At 35.8% G+C, this 24,725-nt stretch overlaps 1 protein-coding gene across 6 annotated transcripts in view; it reads left to right on the top strand.

The window, feature by feature from the left end:
• Positions 1–1,675: 1,675 nt before the first annotated feature.
• The window catches only part of LOC129940367 (protein slit), a 224,096-nt gene continuing 201,046 nt past the window's right edge, over positions 1,676–24,725 (top strand). For 4 of the 6 annotated variants that reach the window (XM_056048685.1, XM_056048683.1, XM_056048682.1 and 1 more), the window contains exon 1: positions 1,676–2,214. The gene's annotated coding sequence lies outside the window, so the exon portion shown is untranslated. The remainder of the gene's footprint in view (positions 2,215–24,725) is intronic. The other 2 variants (XM_056048684.1, XM_056048680.1) reach the window with 1 other exon arrangement.

Below are 24,725 nucleotides of genomic sequence, written 5' to 3'. Positions count from 1 at the left end.
GTATAATATTACAAATAACTTAATAACTCACAAGATCAAACATTGACTAGATTGGCAAGATACAGTTTAACCTAAATATACTTAACCGGAAGGATAAAAGTCTAACTCCTGGAATGACTGGGGCCCATAGAGCACAAGGAAATCCAATGCTCCTGCCCGGAAATACTCCGGAACCACATTGCAGTAGAGAAAGACCGCGAGGGACTGACTAAGATAGTGAAGTTTTGTTGGTTAAGGCCCTAAATCACACATAACTCTAGCCTCACCTTAAGTAAGTAAAGGGTGATTTTTTGAGGTTAGGATTTTCATGCATTAGTATTTGACAGATCACGCGGGATTTAAGACATGGTGTCAAAGAGAATGATGCTCAGTATGCTTTGACATTTCATCATGAATAGACTTACTAACGAGCAACGCTTGCAAATCATTGAATTTTATTACCAAAAAAGTTGTCAGAAAATCCGCTTTTTTATCGACAAATTTTGTTCAGCGATGAGGCTCACTTCTGGTTGAATGGCTACGTAAATAAGCAAAATTGCCGCATTTGGAGTGAAGAGCAACAAGAAGCCGTTCAAGAACTGCCCATGCATCCCAAAAAATGCACTGTTTGGTGTGGTTTGTACGCTGGTGGAATCATTGGACCGTATTTTTTCAAAGATGCTGTTGGATGCAACGTTACGGTGAATGGCGATCGCTATCGTTCAATGCTAACAAACTTTTTGTTGCCAATAATGGAAGAACTGAACTTGGTTGACATGTGGTTTCAACAAGATGGCGCTACATGCCACACAGCTCGCGATTCTATGGCCATTTTGAGGGAAAACTTCGGAGAACAATTCATCTCAAGGAATGGACCGGTAAGTTGGCCACCAAGATCATGCGATTTGACGCCTTTAGACTATTTTTTGTGGGGCTACGTCAAGTTTAAAGTCTACACAAATAAGCCAGCAACTATTCCAGCTTTGGAAGACAACATTCCCGAAGAAATTCGGGCTATTCCGGTCGAAATGTTTGAAAAAGTTACCCAAAATTGGACTTTCCGAATGGACCACCTAAGACGCAGCCGCGGTCAACATTTAAATGAAATTATCTTCAAAAAGTAAATGTCATGGACCAATCTAACGTTTCAAATAAAGAATCGATGAGATTTTGCAAATTGTATGCGTTTTTTTTTTTTAAAAGTTCTCAAGCTCTTAAAAAATCACCGTTTATCTTAATTTATTGACGTTTAAAGTCAAAAGCACTTTACAAAAGGTTCTGTACAAATTTTACTTATTTACTAACTTTACAAAAATTACTTTCAAAATTCCCAGCATACTAAAACGTTATCAACTCAAAATATTATTACCACCACTCAATTTTTCTTGCACTCATGTCAAGTCACATTGGGATCGGAATTAATTTAAATCCCACTCAAATTGTACATAAATCCACTCAACCCTGAAAATGCATGTGTGTTGAAGATACAAAATCTCCACGTACTGCACTTTTCTTGAGTTATTTTATATGTTACCTCTCTCTCTCTCTCTGTCTAACAACAAAATCCACTCATTTCCAATTGCAACTCAATGTTGTTGAATTTCTCTCATCGCATCGTCGACCTTATGCTTCAACCAAAGAGAAAAAAAGACACAAACTTAATTCGTTCGTTTGATATTCGTTTGCGTTTCGTTTTCGTCCGCATGATGAAACGAAAGTCAAAACCAAAAGATTCATTTTACGAAAGGAATTAGTTTGTTTTGAGACGTCGTGCGTGTTGGTTATAACGAATTTTTGATCGCGAAAACAAAATAAAATATAAAATACACAATAAAAATTCAATCGAATTAAATTTATTTAAAAAAAATAAAATAATAATAAAAATAGATAATTAATTTTTAATACGATAAAAAAGGTGTTTTTAAGTGAAAATTTCAACCAAAATTTTGAAAAAAAAAGAAAAGAAAAAATTAAGTGAATGTGAATTCAAAAGTGAGACAAAAGAATTATTTTATTCCGCTCTAAAATTTTACCGGGCACGCCACATCCTTAGGAATAAGCAACAACAACACAAATAAAAACAACAACAACATCACAACAATAATTGGATTAAATTAATAAATTTCAAAGGATCTAAATAAAAAATCAAAAACAGGATTTACCAATTCCCAAAGGATATCATTTTAAACCCAGTTGCAGCAGTTATTCGATATAATTGTCTCTTATTATAAAAAGGTGAGGGTTGTTGTCTGTCAATGATGAAAATTCATTTTTCTCAATAATCTTGGGTTTATTATTAATTTATTTAGTTTATAAATATTTTTGGAATGTAAACGCATTGTGAACGGGAACAGTAACGGCAACAGTGGCAAAGGCACAGCAAGGATTTATTGTTTGCACGATGGATATGGATGGTTAAGGGAATACACTCATGTCCTGAAGTTTTGCCTCTATGCCTATGATGACTCTTTCCCCTTTATATAAGTCTCGGTCTTGTTTGGTGATTTGAAACCTGAACCCTCATTTGTATGGCAGAAAAATTATTTATGATTTCGGTTGCAGTTTTAGAACTTTCCTCCTTTAGGCGGCGGTTGGGGTTTTATTTGTGTGATTTTGTTGTATTCGTAAAAAAAGGGCTGTCGCCATGAATTTGTATTGTTGACGTTGATGTCTATATTGTTTGAGGTGAATACAAAAGTACCTATGCCAATGTGCGGTTGATGGTTAAGGAGGTATGCTTGAGTGAGCCTCTCTCAGCGAAGGTATAGAAGTTAGGTTGATGCATATTTTTTGTTTCTTTACCAAACACAACGACATAAGCCGATTATTAGATTTACTCTAACAAAGAATGAGAAAAGGAATTTTGTATATTATTTTGTTCGTGTTGTTTTTGTTGTTCGAAAGTATTTTCTAAGAAACTGGGGCCTATTTTTGTGTTTCTAACACCGCCGTACACCGGGCTACAGAATTCTTATAAGGCTTTCATCAAGCATAATATGATCTAGTTTCGGTTCGGTGTTTCAATGGGAATTTATATTTTTGTTTACATTAAATGTTTGTATTTTTTTCTTTAAAAGACTTAGAGTGAGTTTGAGTAGGTATAAAAGCCTTAACGTTGATAGTTTTGATGGGAGAAAGAGTTCAAGGGAACAACATACCTACAACTAACTACACAAGACACAATCAAAATAAACAAACCTTATCGCGCTCCCAATCAACAAGAAAAGACACTGACAGAGCCTACAGCCTAACCTAAAACAGTTTATACCCGTTGACTGTGACGGTGACGGCGAGTGCAGCAGCGTCAGTATAAACGGCATGGCATTGCATAGCGTAGCGGGAAGATATTCAAGAAATAACATAGGTACGAGGTATACACTTATATAGAGGTATCTGTTGAATGTCCGATGGCGACTGTTCAATTAAATAACAGCTTGGGGCTATAATTATTTTTCGATCGTCATCACTGCACTGTCGAAGTCTGGTATCAGTATCGACTCGGTGTATGGTGTATTGACATCACTGTTGTGTTTACACGATGCATTGCTAACATGAAATTCACCATCAAAACACAACGCACCATTAATGAACGTAGGTACTCGTATATTATGTGGATAGAGATTGGGTACAGGGTGGATGGCGCCCAACGTGAGTTCCTAACATTTAAAATGTTTTTAGCAAAACTTTTGTCAGAGTCAGAGTTTTTAACATGAAGTTTAGCAGGAAAAACAGTTTTAATTCATTGTGAATGTGAACTTTTGAAAAACCTATTAAAAGTGATTTGAATGAAATCTATCCACAAAATCCTTTGAAAGCAGCTTACAGTGTGGTTAGTCCACATATTTGTGTTGTTTATGAAAATGTAAAAGTTTTGAGGGTGCACCTTTAGATTGAGTTAGAACACAAATATGTGATTTGTGTAATTTAAATAGCTTTGTTGCTGTTATCCTTTGGGAAGGCTTTTTGACGAAAGTTAGGTTATTATTATGTATGTAATTAGTTTTTGAAAGGCAAAATTTTAACTCTAAATAAAAAGAATGTGAGCATCAGTGTAATTTCGAGGATTATTAGCAGCAGTAGTCGGGTTAATGCTTTTTTTAAATCCAGAAAGTTATGGTACTGTGATACGATCAGGAAGAAAAAAAAAAGCTTAGTGACTGCCAGGAACGAATAATCGGGCAGCAATTCAAGGTTAAGTTGCGCCAAATTAGCAGCGCTGGTTCAGACAAGAGTGTCAAAAACAATGGTTTGGAGAGCTATGCAGCGAAATCCAAACTTGTGTCGGTCTAAAATGAATCGGGCACCACATCTTTTATATCTAAGCTAAAGTTCGTCAAGAATAATATGGACACTAATTGGACATCTGTATATTTGAATTAAAAGTTGTTATTGAATCTTTTTTCATTTAACTACATATGTATGCTGTTTAAAGGTTATTTTGTCTGTTGAGAAAAAATGCAATTTAGATGGTCCTGATGTTGTGCACTCTTATTGGCGTGACTTACGGAAGGAACCGAAATATTTCCATAGACAAAATTTTGGTGGCGGCTCGGTGATGGTGTGGAGTGATTTCTCACCAAAGGGGTGTCTAGAAATGCAATTCACTTCATCGTAAATAAACAGTAGAGATTATATTCAAGTTCTTCGACGCAGTTTGGTACATTTTTTGGCAGATAACCATGAGATTTCTTAGATTTTTCAGCAGGTTAGAGCCAGAATCCATAGCAGCAGAGAAACAATTTACTGGATGGGAATAAATACTATTGATGTAATGAATTGGCCGCATGCTCTCCCGATGTAAACCCTTTTGAAAATCTTTGTTGAGTTCTTGTCAGGAGAGCATACGCGGAAAGAAAGACATATGAGACGGTATCAGAGCTTTGGTAAAAATGGCTTAAAATCGAGGAAGAACTTTTGGATAACTTGATAAAATCAATGAAAAGAAGAGTTTTTGACTTGATTCGTGCCAAAGGTTCTCAGATAAATTATAAGTTTCCATTTTTCATTTAGGTTTAAAGCCTCAACTATAATAGACTTAACCGAGCTTAAGCCAGCTTTAAGAAATTATCCAATACGCAGCCTTAATTGTCACTAACCATAATAGACGCTTTGCTAAGTTTCGTTAAATTTCGATAACTTTCACGCAAGAACCATTTATATGGCTCGAGCTTAAGCAAATGTCAAATTTGAAGCTCATTTCGTTTGACATTTGCTTAACCCTAGAAAGATAACCATATTTCATAGACCATAAGTGATACACATGATTTATACGTCAATTCGATGTAGGTTATCTTTCTAGGGTTAAGGTACTTGAATCTACTATGGTTACTTTTGTTTTGACGATAACTTCTGATAACTTTTCGTTCAGTTTTGACATTAGCTTACTTTCAGTTAAGTCTAATATAGTTGGGGCTTAACTGTTGAAGACGTGGGTTATAAATTTGAAACGCTTGAATTTTGTTAAGAAAAAATAAAAATACACTTGTTACGTTTTTGAAATTCATATGTTGTTTGAATTAACAGCCATGACCATTACTGTTATTCACTATTATTTATTTGTTATGAACGAAAAAAGCTCGATTTTAAAAGTGGGTTATAAATATGAACCACAATGTATTTTTGAAACATTTCAGAAATATTTCTAAAATGTTTTATCCAAAGTTTCTGAGTTTTTTTTAAACAAATGGAAAACATTTTTTAAGCATTGTGTTCTGAAATGTTTCTTTGGTGTGGACACACCTTTTAAGTTGGCAATAATCACCAAAAATTTCGTTTTAATATTATTCATCTTATTTTTTCTGGTTTTGTGCTTGTGTATCAACAAGCTCAAGGATTGTACCGAAATTCAATACTCAGACACATTTCGTGAATACCCTTGAAGCTTTTTAAGCTTCAAACTTATAAGCCTGATGGGCTAATTGTGAATATTTGATGATTGATGATATTTCGTAATCTTTTTATTGAAACAAAAATTATTAACACGTATTTTTCTATGCCGTTTCAATTTTAATACGCACCGTAAACATAAGTTGCTCTTATTTCTAAAAATGGTTTCACTTTGTCAAAGTGTATAATACTTTCTTTCTGGGAGGATAGGGCATTCCTGGAAGACGAGTCTGTCCATTTTTATTAAGATGGTTGAAAAACGAAAGAATGGGTTGGAGGTGTGTACTCTAAACGACTGAAATAAAGTCTCTCATTCCACCTTCCCAATAATTTTTGGAGATAAAAGAAGTATTGTCCTGGCTTAAAGAAAACGTGATATCAACATTCGATATCCGTATCTTCTCAGATAGTCAAGCCGCTATCAAATCTCTGGACTCTGTCTCTACAAACTCTATAATAGTCCATAACTGTCGATCATCTCTAATGGAGATGGCACAACAGTTTAATATTCACCTTTGCTGGGTGCCGGGCCATAGAGACATTCCAGATTACTGTAAGGCAGACGGACTCGCCAGGAACGGTACAGTGCAGCAAATACCAATCGCTACTTGTAAACTGTTGCTAATGCAAGACGCTATGTAGAACAACATCACCACGTGTCAGGTCACGAAAAACACCTGGCCAGCATTAGATTTAAAGCGATCAAGGTGCTTGCTATCTCTTAGCAGTTCGCATATAAGCTCGATAATAGGCGTCATAACCGGAAGCAGTCTAATAGGCAAGCATTCCACCCGACGAGGCGTATTCTCAAATGCATTTTGTAGAAGCTTTATGGACGAGTAAGAGGAGGAAAGATTTCTTTACCTTCTCTGTACATGCCCTGCTCTAGCTCAAAAACTCAAGAATTACCTAGGAGAATTCTTCTTTAACGATCTAAATCATATCAGCATAATCAGCCTCTCACATTTCGTAAAGAACTCAAACTGGAGTTTAAAAGGAAGTCTAAAGACACATGTGGTATTACAATGGGCCATTAAATTGGCCTAAGTGTGTCCGATTCCATCATGGACAGCCACTTTAACATAACCTAACCTAAAGTGCAATATGGCAAACTGCTGAAAATTGGCCTTATTTCACTTTTGTAAAGTATTCGTCTTTATATCACAGCGCCGTATTTTTCTGACTTCTAATGTGCAATTTTAGCAAATTTTATTTTTACTAAAAAATATTTCAATCCACACAAATACACTCGACAACTCCAAATTTTAAGATTTACTCATTATTACTTTTGTTTTGACCGAAACCTTCAACATTGTACTGAAAAAGGTCCACACCATCAAGTTTAAAAAGTCAAATCCTACAACTTCTGCGATAGCATACTTCGGTCTTTTTGAGACATATTTGATTTTGGATTTTATTAGAATTTCTTTTAACATGCACAAAATTTAATTGACCAATTTAATTAACTAACTTGAAATTTATTTTTATTTCATTTTTGTTTTAAATATTTAATGAATTTGAATTAAATTTCACCTTATTTAAAACATGTTTTTAATTAAAATTTTATATAAAATTGTCATATAATTATTTTATAATGGGCTCTCCAATAAGAATTTGACAACTTGCCTAATTGAAGAATTGATGAAACAAACCAATTTCTGAGAACGCAGTAGAATATGCTGATTTGAATCGTTTGGTACGGTCACCTAAACGGTAGCGATATTTTCTATATACTTAGACCAACTTCTTGTATCACACAACAAATATGTAGACTCAAATAAGTCTTATTGTTATTGCCTATCGATCATTTCCAGAACCCGAAGAATATTGTATAACTCTGATACCATTTGATGATTAAACACTTCTAGATTGAGTGGACATAAGATCTTCTCACTTTTCAAAACATGACATTTTTTTTTCAAGGCACTCGTTGCTACCGTTTTAGGAAGAAACTTCATACTATTTTGTGGCGTCATTATCAAGCCAAGGTATTTGTAGTTGTCTACTATTCCTGCAGGAACCTCATCAAGTTTCCAATTAAAATTACCACTCCGAAGTCCCTTACCAATACCAAACACCATTATCTGAGATTTTGCACGATTTACGGTTAGGTTCCATTTTTTCCAATTTGGTAATCATCATCTGAAGTTTTATGGGAGTGTCGGCTAACATCACAATGTCATCAGCATACATCAAGACTTTGCTTAGACTGCCTCTTACATCAATCGCCCCGTTTAAATAACAAACTATATCATCAAGGAAGAGGGAGAACAGTAGTGTGCTCAAGATACATCCTTGTCTCAATCCCATAGGAGTCAAAAAACTTTCCGACATCGGGGTCCCGTCGCAAACTTTTGCTGAGCAATTTGTATACTTTTTTTTTAAAGTTTTTTCCACATTTTAAATGGAAGACCTAATACCGATAGTTTATAAAACATTAAATCTTTATCAACATTGTCAAATGTGGATTTAAAGTCTATAAAATAAGCATAAACTTTTTTACTCTGTGTGCGTTTGATATCGACAATAGTACTAAGTGTAAAAATTTGGAATATCCTTGACGAAAGCCAGCTTGAAATTCACTCAGTATCTGACGGTCCTCAACCCAATTGGTTAAGCGCTTATACAAAATACTTCCAAATATCTTGCGGATTATATTAAGTATTTTAGCTTCCTTTTTTTGAAAACTGGAAGTATAACAGATGATTCAAAGCATGGAGGGATATAATCATTTTTATACAATTCATTGAGCTGATGTAAAAGACAGTTGACAAGATCGTCAGAACAATACTTATAAAATTCGTGGGGGATTTGATCTTCTCCAGGCATTTTGGCTTCCTTCATTTCAACTAGTACTGCTCTTAGTTCTGTAATTGTGGAAGGCTGTTCCATTTTTTGATCGTTGATGTAATTGACGCAATACTGAAAAGGTAGAGCTGACTTCTCTACATTTAAAAGGGCTTGAAATTGTATTTTTAAATCCGATGTGGGTATGTTTAAACCAATCCTAGGCTTTGATCCATTTAAAATACAAACTGCTTTCCAAAACTCTTTAGTATTTCTACTCCCAATTATGATCTGTGCTTTTTCTTCGTAGTATTGAACTTTCTTAAGCGAACAGTTTTCGTATAAACATTGAGTTAATGTTATTTGAATTCGACAAAAGGACTTGTATTTCAATTATAGAAAATTAAGTTCTATACTAATTATTTAAACATATTTGGTTCGTGGAAAATTGCACCTTCAACTTCATTTTTGAGGAAACGGACAAAGCACTTAAATGACAAATGTCTTTTCTATAACACTTCAAGTAAAACAATCTGCTTTAGGAACTTTTAAGACACTTTTTCGACCAACCAAATCAACCAATTTTGAAAACTGTATTTCTCTAAGAAAAAAAAGACAAATCTGCAGCATTCTGTTATCAACAAAATCTAAAGAAAAAAAAAGATATGATAAAATTTGTTGAAAAGCTTAGCACAATTAAAAACACAAGAAATGATACAAACTACTATTAGATAGAGTGAAACATAAAACCATGAAAACAATTTCACTCGATTTCTAAAACTTAGCTGATAAAAAAGTACTAATCAGCAAAATATAAACAGAATCAATTGAATAAACTTTTTCTCCATCAATAGAAGACTAAAGACGAATTTTACAAACATCAAATAAGCACTCAATTAGCAATTATAGTAAACTGAGTAACAAAAATCTAAATTTAAATTTTTAACTAAATTATTGGAGAAAATTACACTATCTATGTATATTTTCCAAAATCCATGTTTTGTCAGATTTATTTCAATCAAAACAATTTAAATTTCTTATCATTTAGAAATCTCACGAGAAATCACATTAAAATAGAAAGGCACTTTACATTACGAGCACATTGTTGGTCAAAGTTCTACTAGAAAATAACAAAACCACCATAAAGTTAAGTGCGTTTCAGTCTCACTTTTAATGGCATTAATCAGTTTTAATGTAGTCTTAATCGTTCTATCGATAAATGAGATGAAATAAAAATTTTATTTAAACGTGTGATGGAAATTAATTAAAAAAGTAAAATGATAAGAGGTTTATATATTTTTATATATTCGTGGACCATAAATCTTTTAAGTGTAACTACGTTAGTCACCAGTTTCTGTTTTCTAGACTAAGTGCTGAGATTAAAAGATAAAAAGACAGGTTTTTAAAATATATGTACGGGGCTTAAAGTTCTAAGTTAAGTCTCAAAATATCACGAAATGATGATTCTGCAAAGTAGAAATCTTTTTCTTTTAAATACAATTTTATTCATTTTAGGATCTTTCTTAGTTTCTAGAAATTTTTATAATTATGAGTCTATGAAGTTTTGAGAAAACCTTCAATTTGATACTTTTATAGTTTTGAAAAATAAGTATTAGACTTAATATTTAGTACTGGTTTCGACTTCAAACTTTAATTTTAACGATTTGCTTAAATTTCAAAAATAGCTGTTTTCGAAATTATTTTTGTATGTTTTAATAAAGAGTAATTTTTTGGTACTATCCTCTTGGCAACTCTGACACACGTTTCATTGTTTTGTTTCACTATCAAACATCTTCAGTTTGGTCTATAATTTAACCGTGAATCGTCTTACAAACGAACAACGCTTACAAATTATTGAATTTTATTATCAAAATTCGTGCTCTGTTAAGAAAGTTCATCATACGCTTCTTCCATTTCCGCTGTGTTCAGCGACGAAGCTCATTTTTGGCTCAATAGGTTCGTAAATAACCAGAATTATCGATTTTGAAGGAATAATCAGCCAGAAGCATTGCAAGACCTACCAATGCATCCAGAAAAGGTCACAGTTTCTTGCTGTTTATGGGCTGGTAGCATCATTGGACAGTACTTCTTCAAAGATGATTTGAATCGTAACTTAACTGTGAATGGTAAGCGCTACCGTGAGATGATATCCAACTTTTTTTGCCCAAAATGAGAACTTTTATCCCGAATAGGGTTAAAAGCATCAGATCTAAAAAACGCACGGTTCGATGCGAGCTGTAAAGAGGTTATTATGGTCAAGAAAATAAGTTTCCGTTGTTTTAAAGCCAATCCAACTGAGGAAAACCGGAATAAGTTCAAGCAAGCCAGGAAAGCCCGCGACGCCCATAATCGACGGACCAAATTTTTACATGACCAAAAATTACAGCAACAAATACTGCAATGTCCCAAAGGCTATACAATTTTTTGGTCATTTGTAAAAAAAATTAGGAATTCGTGCTCTTCGTCGGTTCCTACGCTCGTAGTCAATGGTAGTCCATTTGTTAGCTCTTTAGAGAAAGCTGTTCCCTTTGATTGACAGTTCGTCGTCAATTCAACGGTGCCAGTGAGTGTTATCACTCCGCCTGTCACTCGTACTGTGGCGAGAGTCCTTAAAGATCTTAAAATACATAAATCCGCTGGTTCGGATGATATCCCCGCTATTGTTGTGAAGAGGAGTTCTTTAACGCTGGCAAAACCACTGTTCTATTTCCCAAAAAGCGAATCTGCCTTATCCTCTAATTACCGACCGATTCCACTTTGGTCCCTTCTTTCCAAGGTCATAGAAACACTGATTAATTATCAGCTCAAGAAATATCTCGAAGATCAAAAGCTTCTCAATGACCGACAATACGGCTTTCGTAGCAGTAGGTCAACTGGTGATCTCATGGTTCATCTCACCGAACAGTTGAACAAATTCGTACATCGTTTTGGAGAAAGTAAGATTATTGTACTTGCTATTTCAAAAGCCTTTAATAGGGTTTTGCATCAGGGTCTTATCGTAAATACGTGCTTTGGTTTTCATGAATCTCTGCTTCATTGGATTAGTAATTACCTTTCGAGTAGTTCAATACAAGTTGTATTGGATGGTTTCAAGTCTGAAAACCACAAAAAATGCTGGTCTTCCTCAGGGCTCTGTTCTATCTCCAACACTATTACTTATTTTTATGAATGATCTCCTGTCTGCAACTTCTAATCCAATACATTGTTTCGCTGACGATAATACTCCTACTCTTCCAAATGCGCTTTCATATTTAAATACCTCTTCTTCGGATTTGGAACTTCATAGACAAAATATGATAAGCTCATTAAGTTCCGACCTTAACAGCATTGTAATTGTAAAATGAGGAACAAAAACCCGCGTGGAATTTAATGCTTCTAAAACCCAATGCTGTCTTGTATGGTTAAATTAATATATACTCCCCTTGCCATTATCCATAAATGGCACTTGCATCAAGGAGACTGAACAATGAACATCTCGATATTCTCGGTATCACCAACCCCCTTTTGTGGAACGATCACATACGCGATGTCGCCAAAAATTCTGCAAGGTGTGTATGTTTTCTAAGCGATGCAAGAAGAAGCTTTTTTATTCCTCTGATCTGGCTTTATCTTCAAAACTTATACATACGTCCAAAGCTTGAGTATAACTCCCATCTCTGGGTTGGTGATCCTGCAACTTACTTAAACCTCTTGGATAGTATTGAACGTAGAGGATTTAAATTGATTGTTGATATTACTATCATAAGATCATTTAAGTCACTTTAACATCTTTGAAAAGTCTCTTGTCTCACCCTCTTTTACTGTTATTTTAATAGTTTATGCTCTAGAGAAATAGACAGCTGCATTCCTCCCCTAAAACAGTTCAACTGTAGTACTCGCGCTTCTAAGAATACCCTCGAGCCCAACTTCGGTCGTACTGTTAAGTACAGAGATTTGTTCTTTAGCCGTACTAAGCGAATGTGGAATGCCTTGCCACATTCTCTCTTTCCCAAGCCATTGCAATATTGAGAAATTCATAACCAATATCCTTATATAATAAGGGTAGTATTATCCCCTTGAGTGTGCGCTTATTATTAAAAATGTCAAAAGATGACAGCTTCAAAAGTGACAGCTGAAACTTCTTGTTGTAAAAACTCTTTACACAAAACTGGTTGAGAGCTTCTCCAAGCATTGCTGTACTTCTCTTTAGTCTTAAGTGTAACACTTAGTTTTAATTTAAAACATTTTTAAAAGCATATTTTCAAGACCACCCTGTAGTTCCCGTATTCAAACACCAAACAGGTGTATACTAAATTTAAAGGCTTGGTTTTCTTATATCAGTTTGGTTGTGCTGCATTAGACAGACTCTACGTACTATAAACTTCATACCCATGGATGACTTGATCACCTTGTGTTTACATTCCATTCCCATTTTATATAATTTTAATTTAAACTTCATCAGTGTCTAACATAAAAGACATAGAGACCCCCATTCACCTCCTGACCCTGCTTTAAAGCGTGAGGCAAATGCACTTGTCCAAATTGGACCAATTATATATTCTACTACAAGAACAACAACAAAAACACTCACCTCTTGGCGTATATCTTTTATTATTATTCTCAGATAAAATTATTTCAACTCGAGTTTGAAAATTTAAACTCCATCTCTGCATCCATAGAACTACGACGACGTGAGATGAAGGCGACGGACGGCGACGGCTACGACGACGACGGTTTTCGTATGTTTGGGGTAATTAAGTAATAAAATGCAAACAAAACCCAAAACAGTCAGTGCTGGGGCTCTTGCTCTGCTACTATTATAAAACACTGATGGGAACTGAACTGGGAAACATTAAATTGATAGCTCTGCAGCAAGTTCTTCTCTTCTCCTGATGATGTTGATGCTGATGACCTGGTTTTTCCCAAATTAGTTGCAGTCGTCGTCGACGTTCAAGTCGTCGTCGACGTTATGTCGTATATACAATAAATGTTTGTACAGTACTGTAGGTAGGTTGGTTGTTCGTCTTTATATAAATTATAATCTCTTGTGGATTATTATCGATTTAAGTCAAATTTTGAGAATTAAGTTCTTTGTTAGAGGCAAAATAAAATAAACAAAAACGATGATAATCTCTCAAATTAAATAAATCATCGATAAAATTTATTCCCAGCATGGAGTCTTGAATAATAATATTTTCATTTTAATTCGAATACAAGAGAAAAGAAGAGAATCCCCGAATTTGGTTTTGACTTCTTATACCTGCTGTGATTTGAGTTTAAAAACAAAACAACAATTTTTTTGAAAACGAATGTTTATATAAAACATTTTCGTTTTGGTTTTTTGCTGTTGTTGTTGTTGTCAGTTCACACGCACCAGTTGGGATTTGGAAGGAGGAAATATTTATAATGGGTGTTTTTTTTAGAGGAATTGGCATCTGTAAAGTTGTTTCCACACCTCCCGGATGTCAGGTCACTGTTTTCTTTTCGCTTATGGGAAATGCATTTAACGTCAAATCGATTTATCTTTAATTGAAGGTTCACTCGCTGACTCCATGTGTTAATAGGACTTTGAGTTGGCAAAACTATTAACTGCCCGTTTTGGCTTCTTACGGTGACACAGATCCGAGTGGTCTAATTTTCATTGACTTTCCGCACAGGTCCGACTGAATTTGAGCGATGGCCTGTGTTATATTCACCTTTAGGGCATCGGTCGATTGTGGTTTATTTGCTTAGACCTGCGACTTCAAGAAACCCCTCAGGAAAAAGTCTAACAGGATCAAATCGCTGCGAGAGATAACCCTACTTTCAAATCGTTCATGCAAAATGTCAATCGTGTCGTTTGTTGTGTAGCACGTAGCGCCGTCCTGCTGGAACCACATGACGTCTTGGTCCATATGGTTAAAGATGATTTTTCGGCCAAAATTGTGGTCCTCTTAAAAACGGATCGAAGCCCCATCAGCGAACAAACGTCATTGTATATGGCCATGAACTTTGAGCTTCTTGGACCTTTGGATCTTGTACGACGAGAAATAGACTGGCTTGGGTTCTGCTGTACACTTTTACGGGCCGCGGCGATATTCTCGGCCGTTCTTGCGTTTCTTGAACGTACGGGTGTTGGCTGATTGTGTACTGAACCGGTCGTCTCAAATTTGGCCACCAAACGTTGAAGAGTCGACTGTGAAGGGCCACCAGTAAACAATGAACAAAAGATTTGACAGATGTCACCAAAACAAAATGGCCGCCAGGGGGCGTCAAAATCTATCCGCGCTAATGAAAAGGAAAAATTTGGTATTGCTGGAAATTCCAAAAAGCTTGATCATTTGGAGGACAACATTATTAGCGTTATTGCCGTAATACGGCCCTTAGTGTTTTTCTTTATAATTAGAACACACTCAAAGGATTTTTAATACCTTTGATATTGCAAAGACAAAGTGTGGTCATAAAGACAAGAGGATTTTTTAGCATCGATGTGTATTGGCTTTGAATTTTTGATCATTGCAATGATAGTAAAAGACAGTATAAAGTATTCCACATTCGCGTAGTACGGCTTAAGAACGAATCTCTGTACTTCACAGTACGGACGAACTTGGTTAGGTTAAGTTAGGTTACTTTAAAGTGGCTTTCCATGATGGAATTGGAAACACTTAGGCCAGTTTTATGGCCCATTGTGATACCATATGAATCTTAAGGCTTCCTCCTAAGCTCAATGCAGCTTCTGCAAAAGTCATTTGAGACTACGTCTACCGCGTGGCATGCTCTCCTTTTAGACAGTGTCCGGTTATGACACCTATTATTGAGCTTATATGCGATCTGCTTAGAGGTAGCAAGCACCTTGAACTTTTTAAATCTAGTGTTGGCCAGATGCTTTTTGTGACGTGACACGTGGTGATGTTGTTCCACCAAAAAATTTGAGACAGTAAAGTATCTTGTCTCAACAATTCATGTAGAGAGATAGATTTTATAAAAAAAAATTAGTAATGCTGGTTTAAAATTAGTTTTGACAATAACTTAAAGTTGCCTATCAGGTTAAAAAACGAACATCTATGAAAAAGATCCAACCATTCCTTAGCACGGAAGATTTTCTTGTTTATAATGTATTTGGATAAAATGTTGGATAATCTTTTATTAGGAAGATTTAGGTTTCGTCATATGATAGAAAAATTTAGCTGGAGGGACGTTCGAAACCCCTTTGGTAAACCTGTTTCAATGTGCAGTGCATAGTTATGTGTATTGTCGGGCAGTAACAAGCATCTTTTGATGAAGAAACGCTGCAATTTTTCGACTTGGTTGTATTCTCGGTATCCCCAAGCTTGAGCACAGTACAACATAATTTGAGACGGGGACGTTGTATTTTTTAAACTTTGTTGAGTGTTAGGTTAGGTTATAGTGGCTGTCCAAGATGGAAACGGACACACTTACGCCAGTTTAATGGCCCATTGTGATACCACATGAATCTTGAGGCTTCCTTCTAAGCTCAATGGAACCAGCTTGAGTCCCTTACGAAACGTGAGAGGCTGATTATACCGATATGATTTAGATCGTTAAAGAAGAATTCTCCTAGGTAATTCTTGCGTTTACGAGCTAGAGCAGGGTATGTGCAGAGAAGATGAAGAACCGTTTCTTCCTCTTCCTCGTCCATACAGCTTCTGCAAAAGTCATTTGAGAATACGCCTTGTCTCCTGGCGTGCTTTCCTATTAGGACAGAGTCCGGTTATGACACCTATTATCGAGCTTATATGCCATCTGCTTAGAGAGAGAGCAAGCACCTTGAACGTTTTATATCCAGTGTTGGCCAGATGTTTTTTGTGGCTTGACACGTGGAGATGTTATTCCACCTGGTGCCTGTCCTCCTCGCAGCGTCTTGCATTAGCAACAGTTTACAAGTAGCGATTGGTATGAAAGAATTTGCTGCACTGAATAGGGCTGCACTGTTCCGTTCCTGGCGAGTTCATCTGCCTTACAGTTACCTGGTATGTCTCTATGGCCCGGCACCCAGCAAAGGTGAATATTAAACTGTTGCGCCATCTCCATTACAGATGATCGACAGTTATGGACTGTTGTAGAGTTTGTAGAGACAGAGTCCAGAGATTTGATAGCAGCCTGGCTGTCAAAGAAAATACGGACATCAGATGTTGATATCACGTTATCTTTGAGCCAAGACAAGACTTCCTTAATCGCCAAAAGTTCCGCCTGGAACACGCTACAATGATTGGGAAGGCGGAATGAGAGACTTAATTTTAGTCGTTCAGAGTACACACTTCCACCAATCCGTTCTTTGGTTTTTGAGCCATCTGTGTAAAAATGGATTGACTCATCCTCCAAGAATGTCCTATCCTCCCAAAAAGTTCTGGTAGGTATAGAAATCTGGAAGTTTCTGTCGAATTGTAGTTGGGGGATGGTGTAGTCTGTGTGCTTTGGAATTTATTCTAAGTATCTTAGATTTAAAGAGTGGCCAATGCTGTTGTTAGTCCACTGCGACGAAGCATTGAGGCGAATAGCAGAGCTTGCAGCTATTTGTTTGCTAAATATGTCAAGAGGTGTAAGGTAGAGCAAGGGTCCAGTGCTGCAGACGAGGTTGTGCGAAGCGATCCGCTTATAAATAGGCAGGCTGTTGAGTGATGTCTCGACTACGTTGCATTGATGGAATTTTTAGATGCTACCGATTTGTTTGTTAGATGCTCATTTCAAGACATATTATAATTAAACACTACTACCTTCATTTCAGAATTATTGAAAAACAATTTCTTTCACGCTGCTTATTCCACATTTGCGAAATATTATTATTTCCGACATATCAAGATTTATTTCGAGATTCCATTGAATGCTGTAAGCCTTAAAATCCTCAATTAGCTGTTACAAATTTAAAGGATTATCTGACAGCACTACATACAGATTGGAAGTTCCGCATAAAGGTCATTTAAAAACAGAAAGAAATGAAGAGAGCTTAGCCCACAACACCTTTCTTAGTGGGGAAGAAGTCTGACAAACACCAACCATCTAAAACAGATGCAGTAGGATCCTTATAAAAAGACTTCATTTTAGCCAATATTACGAGCATTAATGTCAATGCTATCAAAAGCAACCTTAAGATCGATAAAAAGCATAGATATTGGCAGAGTTGAAGTTGAATTATGCATGAAAGATTATAAACTTGGTCCCCAGTAGAATAGCTGGTTCTATATGCAGCTTGAAATTCATTGATGATGTTGTTTTTTTCTAACCAAGCTGATAGTCTGTTCTAGAGAACAGCTTATGAACGTATCGAGAAATGAAAGTCCTCTATAGTTTGACACAACATTTGTATCTCCTTTCTTGAACAGTGGGTGTATAATGGATTTTCTGAAAGATGATGGTAGCGTTGCAGTTTCAAGAACCTCAGTCAATATCTTCTGTATTTCTAAAATTAGAGATGGACATGCATTTTTATAAAATTCATACGGTATTCCATCAAAACCAGGAGGTTTCAGATCTTTTGGTGAAGATATAGCAGAATATATCTCGTGCATGGGGTAATCTAGCTCTGGAACATATTGCTGAGGAAGAGCATATGAGACAGTAGCTGAATCATTTGATTGCGAGGGTAAGCTTTCAAAATGCATTTTAAATTCGATGAATTTTACGACATTGTGGTTTTAATCGACTTTCCACGTGTTTGCTAAACAATGTTCCACCACTCTCAGACTGAAGAAACAGATTAAAGACTCCTAGTTATATTATATTTTTTGTTGGCATCATAGTAGTTTCTACGACATATTTCCAGGTTTAGTTTTCTGAAGGTTTTAAGGTGTTTAAGAGCATTTTTCATTGCAATAAAACAAGCTAAATCAGTCCATGTTTTGTTTGGCTCCAACTTAAAATTTTGTTGCATGGGAGCCTCCGTTTGCCTTATAAATACAGCCTTTATTCTAGAGATACCTCTTTGGTAGTTATTTTCTGTTAGGGAACAAATTAATGGCATGTAATCTTAGAAGCTTACACAATCTACACTAAAATCTTCAACCAAATTAGAGATTGCGTACGAAAGGCAACAGTAATCAATCCCTGAAGAACCTCTATATGTCCTACTTATAAAATTATATTCACCATTTCTGTCACTAAACCCTCTACCATTAAAAATACATGCACCAATATCATCAAAAAATTCAATTTGGTGCAGTTACTGTCACAGTAAGAATCTTTTGAATATCTTCTTTCCATAATCGACGATGCATGTATATTGTGGCATAACTGAGTTAATGATATTAGTGTCGACAATCATTTTGAAATCTCTTCGTTGAATACTGTCAATATTCCAAAACTAATATTTTAATTCTAACAATGCCAAATTTTTTTTTCGATCAAACATTTCAAAGTTATATGTCTCCAAAAAAACACCCTTTGTTTTAAAAAAGCCTTTGAAAGGTACAATTTTGTTGTGTTAAATTGAACGGTGACGATTAACGAATTGAAATTTTCTCAATCCTTTTGAACATGGAGCATAAATTTCGATTGCTTGTCGAATTATTTTGAGTTTCAACAAACAACCAAAATACAAGAAACAAACAGAAATAAAATTCCATTGTCGACGAGCGACGAGTCGAACCGATACTCTGAACTTCTTGTTTGATATCGAGGAAAAAGGAGGAAGAGTTGTCAGATGGGTGGTTTACGTATATTAAAGGTCCTTTCCTCGGTGGATGGCGGTGTGGATGGATGGCGGTACTGTTACCAACTCCTTCATCATCAACAATATCAACATCGTCATATCAGAGAAATTGGAAACAACCAAAAATGCCTGCAATTAAACTTCCTTTGTGGGGCAAAAGTGAAATATTTGTGGTGTAATTCCAATAATTTCATCAAAGAGAGATATTATCGCTTTATGGGAACCTATATCCTTCCTCTATGGTTCTTGATGCGTTGGTGATGGTGATGGCGATGATGATGGAGATGGTTCTGTTGTGATGACTCGTTGTCGTTCCTTCGAATAAGTTGGTTGGTGATGATGACGACGACGATGATGATGAAAATGATGATGGTAATCGTTAAACATAGCTGTGATGTGATGCAGAACTCTCTATATGTAGGTATACACGTTTAAATGTTTTACTCACTCCAATCTCAACCATCTTCTCTTTCCACTCCTCTCGACTTGTGTCCTCATTTCAAAAGTCTTTCAGAGAGAGAGACAAGGGAAAGGTTTAAATATTTTCATCCAAACCAAAGGCAATTTGTGTCCCTATATATTAAGTTCATAGCTATTCCTATACCTATTTATTATTGGAAAGATTCATGTACAGAAGGAACAAGGGTGAAGGAGAAGGGTATAAGTACGTCTGATGATGGTGTATCTGACTTTGTGTTTTGCTTGCGTATCATGTACCTAACCTACCACCTACCTACCTACCCGCACATATTATAATACCTACCATAAGAATTTCGTTAGCTATTCTTTGAAGTATAATCCTATGTTTATAGGGAAAAAATGTTCCTAGATTCCTAGTTCTATAGTATTTATTAGGTTTACAGGCACACCGCTTTATCTACCTTCATAGTCATAGTCAATATATACCTTACCTATGTACGTATAAGCTTTTATATAATAAAACAATGGAAAATAGCTTAGGTAGATTGTCAAAATTCCTTCTTCAAAATGCGATCAGAAATGGGATAACTTCTTAAAATACTAATATTTATTTTAACATCGGAATTTCTTTTCTTTATGACGAATTATATAAAACCAAACACAAACAATCTGTTTAATGTGAAATTTTTGAGCAAATCAAGTGGTTCTGGAATTTCAGTTTTCAATTTAATGGGGAAAACAAGTTAAAGAGGGATGGTTTCTAAAGAAACTAATAGGTATGTGGTTTTTGTTGGTTGATCTTTACTTATTATTTTTTCTGAAAGTCTTGAAGTTAAGTGCTAAGGAAATGAAAAGTATTAAGATTTTGACTGTTTCAGATATTCAGATAGTGTAATATGAAAGGTTTTCCCAATAAGAACTTGGCAACTAGCCCAATCAGACAACATACATCGCTTCAAATGGTCCATCGGCTTGAATTCTTGAGTCAGCTTGATCTTGCAGATCTTGATTTTTACTCAAAATTCACATACAAGCTACGAACGCTTTAACGGCGGCGTTGATATTTTCGAAAATTTGACAACATCACACAACGAATAAGTAGGCTCAAATGTTGGCTAAACTAAACTTTGTTATTGCCTAGATTCTAGAGCAAGAATTAGTATCAAAAATTGGAGGTAATGTTCTTAAAGCAGCGATCACCGACTGCGAATTTCGGTAGGAAATGTTTATAATTTGAAAACGCTGCTTTTTCATGTACTTTATGACGAAAATATAAAATTTACTGAATAAATTGACAATGAACGTTTGATGTTTCGCGAAAGGGTGCGTTTACAAATTCAACTAGGTTTAGCTAAGACAACATTTTTTGAATAAAGATTGGACTTAAGACACCTATAAAAATACTATATGGAAATTGTTATCCATTTGTTAAGTGAAGTTTTTTAAAAGGTTGCCATAATCTCGACTAATGATAAACATCTGAAAATTTAAAACTGAAACTTAGACTTGTACCAAAGCGTTGCACTTCTCCTCAATCACCCAGAATCTACAACAATAAAACAAAACAAGACCATTGCATACATATTCAAAGATGCCGAGGAAATATTTATGATATAGATTTTGCCATTCATCTGCTTTGAATTCACATTAACTTTCATAGATTATTTCATATACCGAGGTAAAAGTTTTACGTTGACAACCAGGAATGAACAACCTGAGTATGATGAATCAGCTGACTTTTAACATTTTTTTTTGACATGTAATTTGTATTTATATAATTTTTATAAACTTAAGCCACTGTAAAACGTTAGGTTCCTTATGTGCCAACAAATGAAAATTAATCATAAGTATAAATAATGGACACAGTTAGTACCTCGAGAACAGGACCGTATCGTAATTTTTGGGACCCGAAATACCTTCCATCCGCCATCCAATTCATTCTACACATTCTTCTTAAAGCGCAACGGACATAAGGGCTTCAGTTTGCTGCCAGGGTGACGAAGGAAGTTCAACCCAGTAATCGTAACTATTATACGCTTCAAAGAAAATAAAGTTGGTTAAAGATCAGAGTCTAAGCTCAAGTTAAATTGGAAAGAATCTGGACATCGACAAATCTGCCTAAAAATTGTGGAAAAAATCACTAAAGACTGATTATATTACTTACTTACTTAAAGTGGCGCTACAGTCCGGGGCGGATCTGGTCCTCAACCAACATGCGTCTCCAGCCAGCTCGGTCCCTAGCTAGCTGTTTCCAGTTTTGCACGCCAAGTTGGTTGAGGTCTTCACCCACCTGAGTGCGCCACCTGAGTCGCAGTCTTCTTCTACTGCGCCGTCCTTCGAAATTAAATTCGAAGACCTTCCGGGCTGGAGCGTTGATGTCCATTCGCTCTACGTTACTTAGCCATCTAAGCCTTTGGATTTTAATTCTGCTAACTAGGTCAGTGTCGCTGTACAGCCCGTACACTTCGTCGTTATATCTTCTCCTCTATTCTCCATCTATGCATAGGGGACCAAAAATCAAGCGAAGGATTTTTCTCTCGAAGCATCCTAAGACGTTCTTATCTTTCTTTGACAGGGTCTAGGCCTTAGCGCCATAAATGAGAACTGGGATGATGAGTGTCTAGAGTGTCATTGCTCAATTGCCTTCTAAGTCTAAAGATGCAGCGATTTGCAAAAGTTATTCTTCGTTTGATTACAGCGCTGGTGTCATTGTCTGTTTTTATAGCGCTGCCTAGGTAGACAAAGTCCTTAACTACCTCGAAAATATAGCTGTCCATGGTGACGTTTTGTCCAAGACTTGGTCTTGCCCTCATTGACCACTAAACACATCTTCTTCGCTTCCGTCGCAATGCTCAAAAACGCCCCACTGACATCACGCTTTGATCTTCCAATTATGTCAATATCATCTGCGTATCCGAGTAATTGGACGGACCTTTTGAAGATTGTGCCTCTAGTGTTGACGTTTGAGTTTTGCACAATTCTTTCCAGAACGATGTTGAAGAAGTCGCATATCTAACAGTGCGTCGCCTTGTCTAAAACCTTTTTTGACATCAAATGCATCGGTAAGATCTTTTCCGACCTTGATAGAGCAGCGTGCATTCTATAAAGTCATTCTGCACGAACGGATAAGTTTGACAGGGATTCCAAAACTTGACATTGATCGGTAGAGCTCTTCCCTATGGATGCTGCCATACATGGCTTTAAAATCGATAAAGCGATGGTGGATGTCGATTTGAAGCTCCTTTATTTTTTCCAAGATCTGCCGTAGTGTAAATATTCCGCCGATAGTGGACTTTCCTGGCCTGAAGCCACACTGATAAGGACCAATCAGGTTGTTGTCGAACGGCTTCAAAGTTCACATAATACGGCAGAAAGGATTTTATATGCAATGTTAAGGAGACTGATGCCTATGTAGTTGGCGCAATTTAGAGGGTTTCCTTTTTTATGTATTGGGAAAACTATGCTGAGATTCCACTCATCGGGCATGTTTTCTTCCTGCTGCTTTGAATAGTTAGGCAGCGATGCCGTCAGCCCCAGCAGTTTTGTTTGCCTTTAGTTTAGATATAGCTATCTTCACTTCGGCGAGGTTGGGTAGGCGTGGTTCTTTCTCCCTTACAGCGGAATTCGGTTCGTTATCGCCGTTAAATAATTTGGATAAGTGGTCTACTACGATGTGACTGACTATATTGATACATTGAAAATACTGAAAAATAGAAATTTGAATGATTCAACTTCGAAGGCTTAGTATTTCCTCAACACGGATTATTATAGAAGATTTTATGGCCCGAAAAAAAAACTTCAAAAAGATCGAACGATCAAATTTTCTATTTAGTTGCCTTTGACCTGGATCGGATACACTTAGTCATTCTATCTTTTTGTTAAAGATAACAGAATTTTGATTTCAACGTGAAAAAGTCAAAGAATATTTGCTTAATTTTCTTTTAAATCTTAAAGGTGTTCCACAAGGGTCGATCTAGGGTCCGGTGTTGTTTGTTTATGTTGAAACTTTCTCCCAACTTATATAAGCTACTCCTTGCTTTATTTTTCAATAGTTATGAAAAGGTTTTGAAATTCGTTTAAAAATACAAAAAACAGATAAGTTTAGGAGGTGTTAAATGCAAACTCTACCAAAACCACGGAATGGATATGCCTTAATAAGGACTAGAAATGTTATGAAAATCTATAAAGTTTTACGTTCTATGAATGAAGGGCTTGTAAAGGTTTTTTCCCATTAAAGGCGTCGATCTTAAAATTAAATAAGACAAGCTGTATTTAAGTCGTTTGGTTTCAGCTCCTGGCCCAAATCACGACTCAAAATTAGCCATTTTGTGGTTTGCGACAGGCCAAGTTCCCCTGAGCGATACGGAATTGATTGCCTCGGATTCTGCTGCACACTTTTACTAACAGTTGTGATGTTTTCTGCAGATCTCGCGTTTTGTTGAAATACGAGTCTTGATTCAGTGCGCCGATGGTCTTAAATTTAGCCACCAAACGTTTAATAGTGGACTTGGAAGATCCATTTTGATAAAAAAACGTTTATCATTTTCAAGTGTGTTCCTTGATGCAGTAACTTGCTATGGGGAATTGTCTTAAGTGACTTATTAAAAGAAGATATTTCGGCAGAAAGGTAAAAAACAATATGGCCTCAACAAGCTGTTAAAATCAAATTTTTCCTAATAAAAAACCATTCAGTATTACCATTTTTATTTTGAAAATTTTAAGCCACGTACTTTAAAAATTTTACCGAAGATATGTTTCTTATCAATAAATCAAAAAGAACTAAAGTTACTAACAACTATAAACACACACACTTCGTATAAATTAAATATGTAAATTCGAATCGAAAGAAATAATTGCAAATTAATGTCACATCATTCAGGAAATAGCACAATACCCGAGTTATCCACAAACTTACCCACAAACATACCGCAGATAACTTTTTATTTTGTTTTAATTTAAAATAACTTTAATATTCAAAGCATAAATCATTAATTGTATGCTAAATAGTACAGAAAACATAGATATTTAT

This window comes from Eupeodes corollae, chromosome 1 (genome assembly GCF_945859685.1).
Source record: "Eupeodes corollae chromosome 1, idEupCoro1.1, whole genome shotgun sequence".
Lineage (NCBI taxonomy): Eukaryota > Metazoa > Arthropoda > Insecta > Diptera > Syrphidae > Eupeodes > Eupeodes corollae.
The sequence above is the reverse complement of the archived record's forward strand: the minus strand, read 5'-3'. Positions and strand labels throughout refer to the sequence as shown.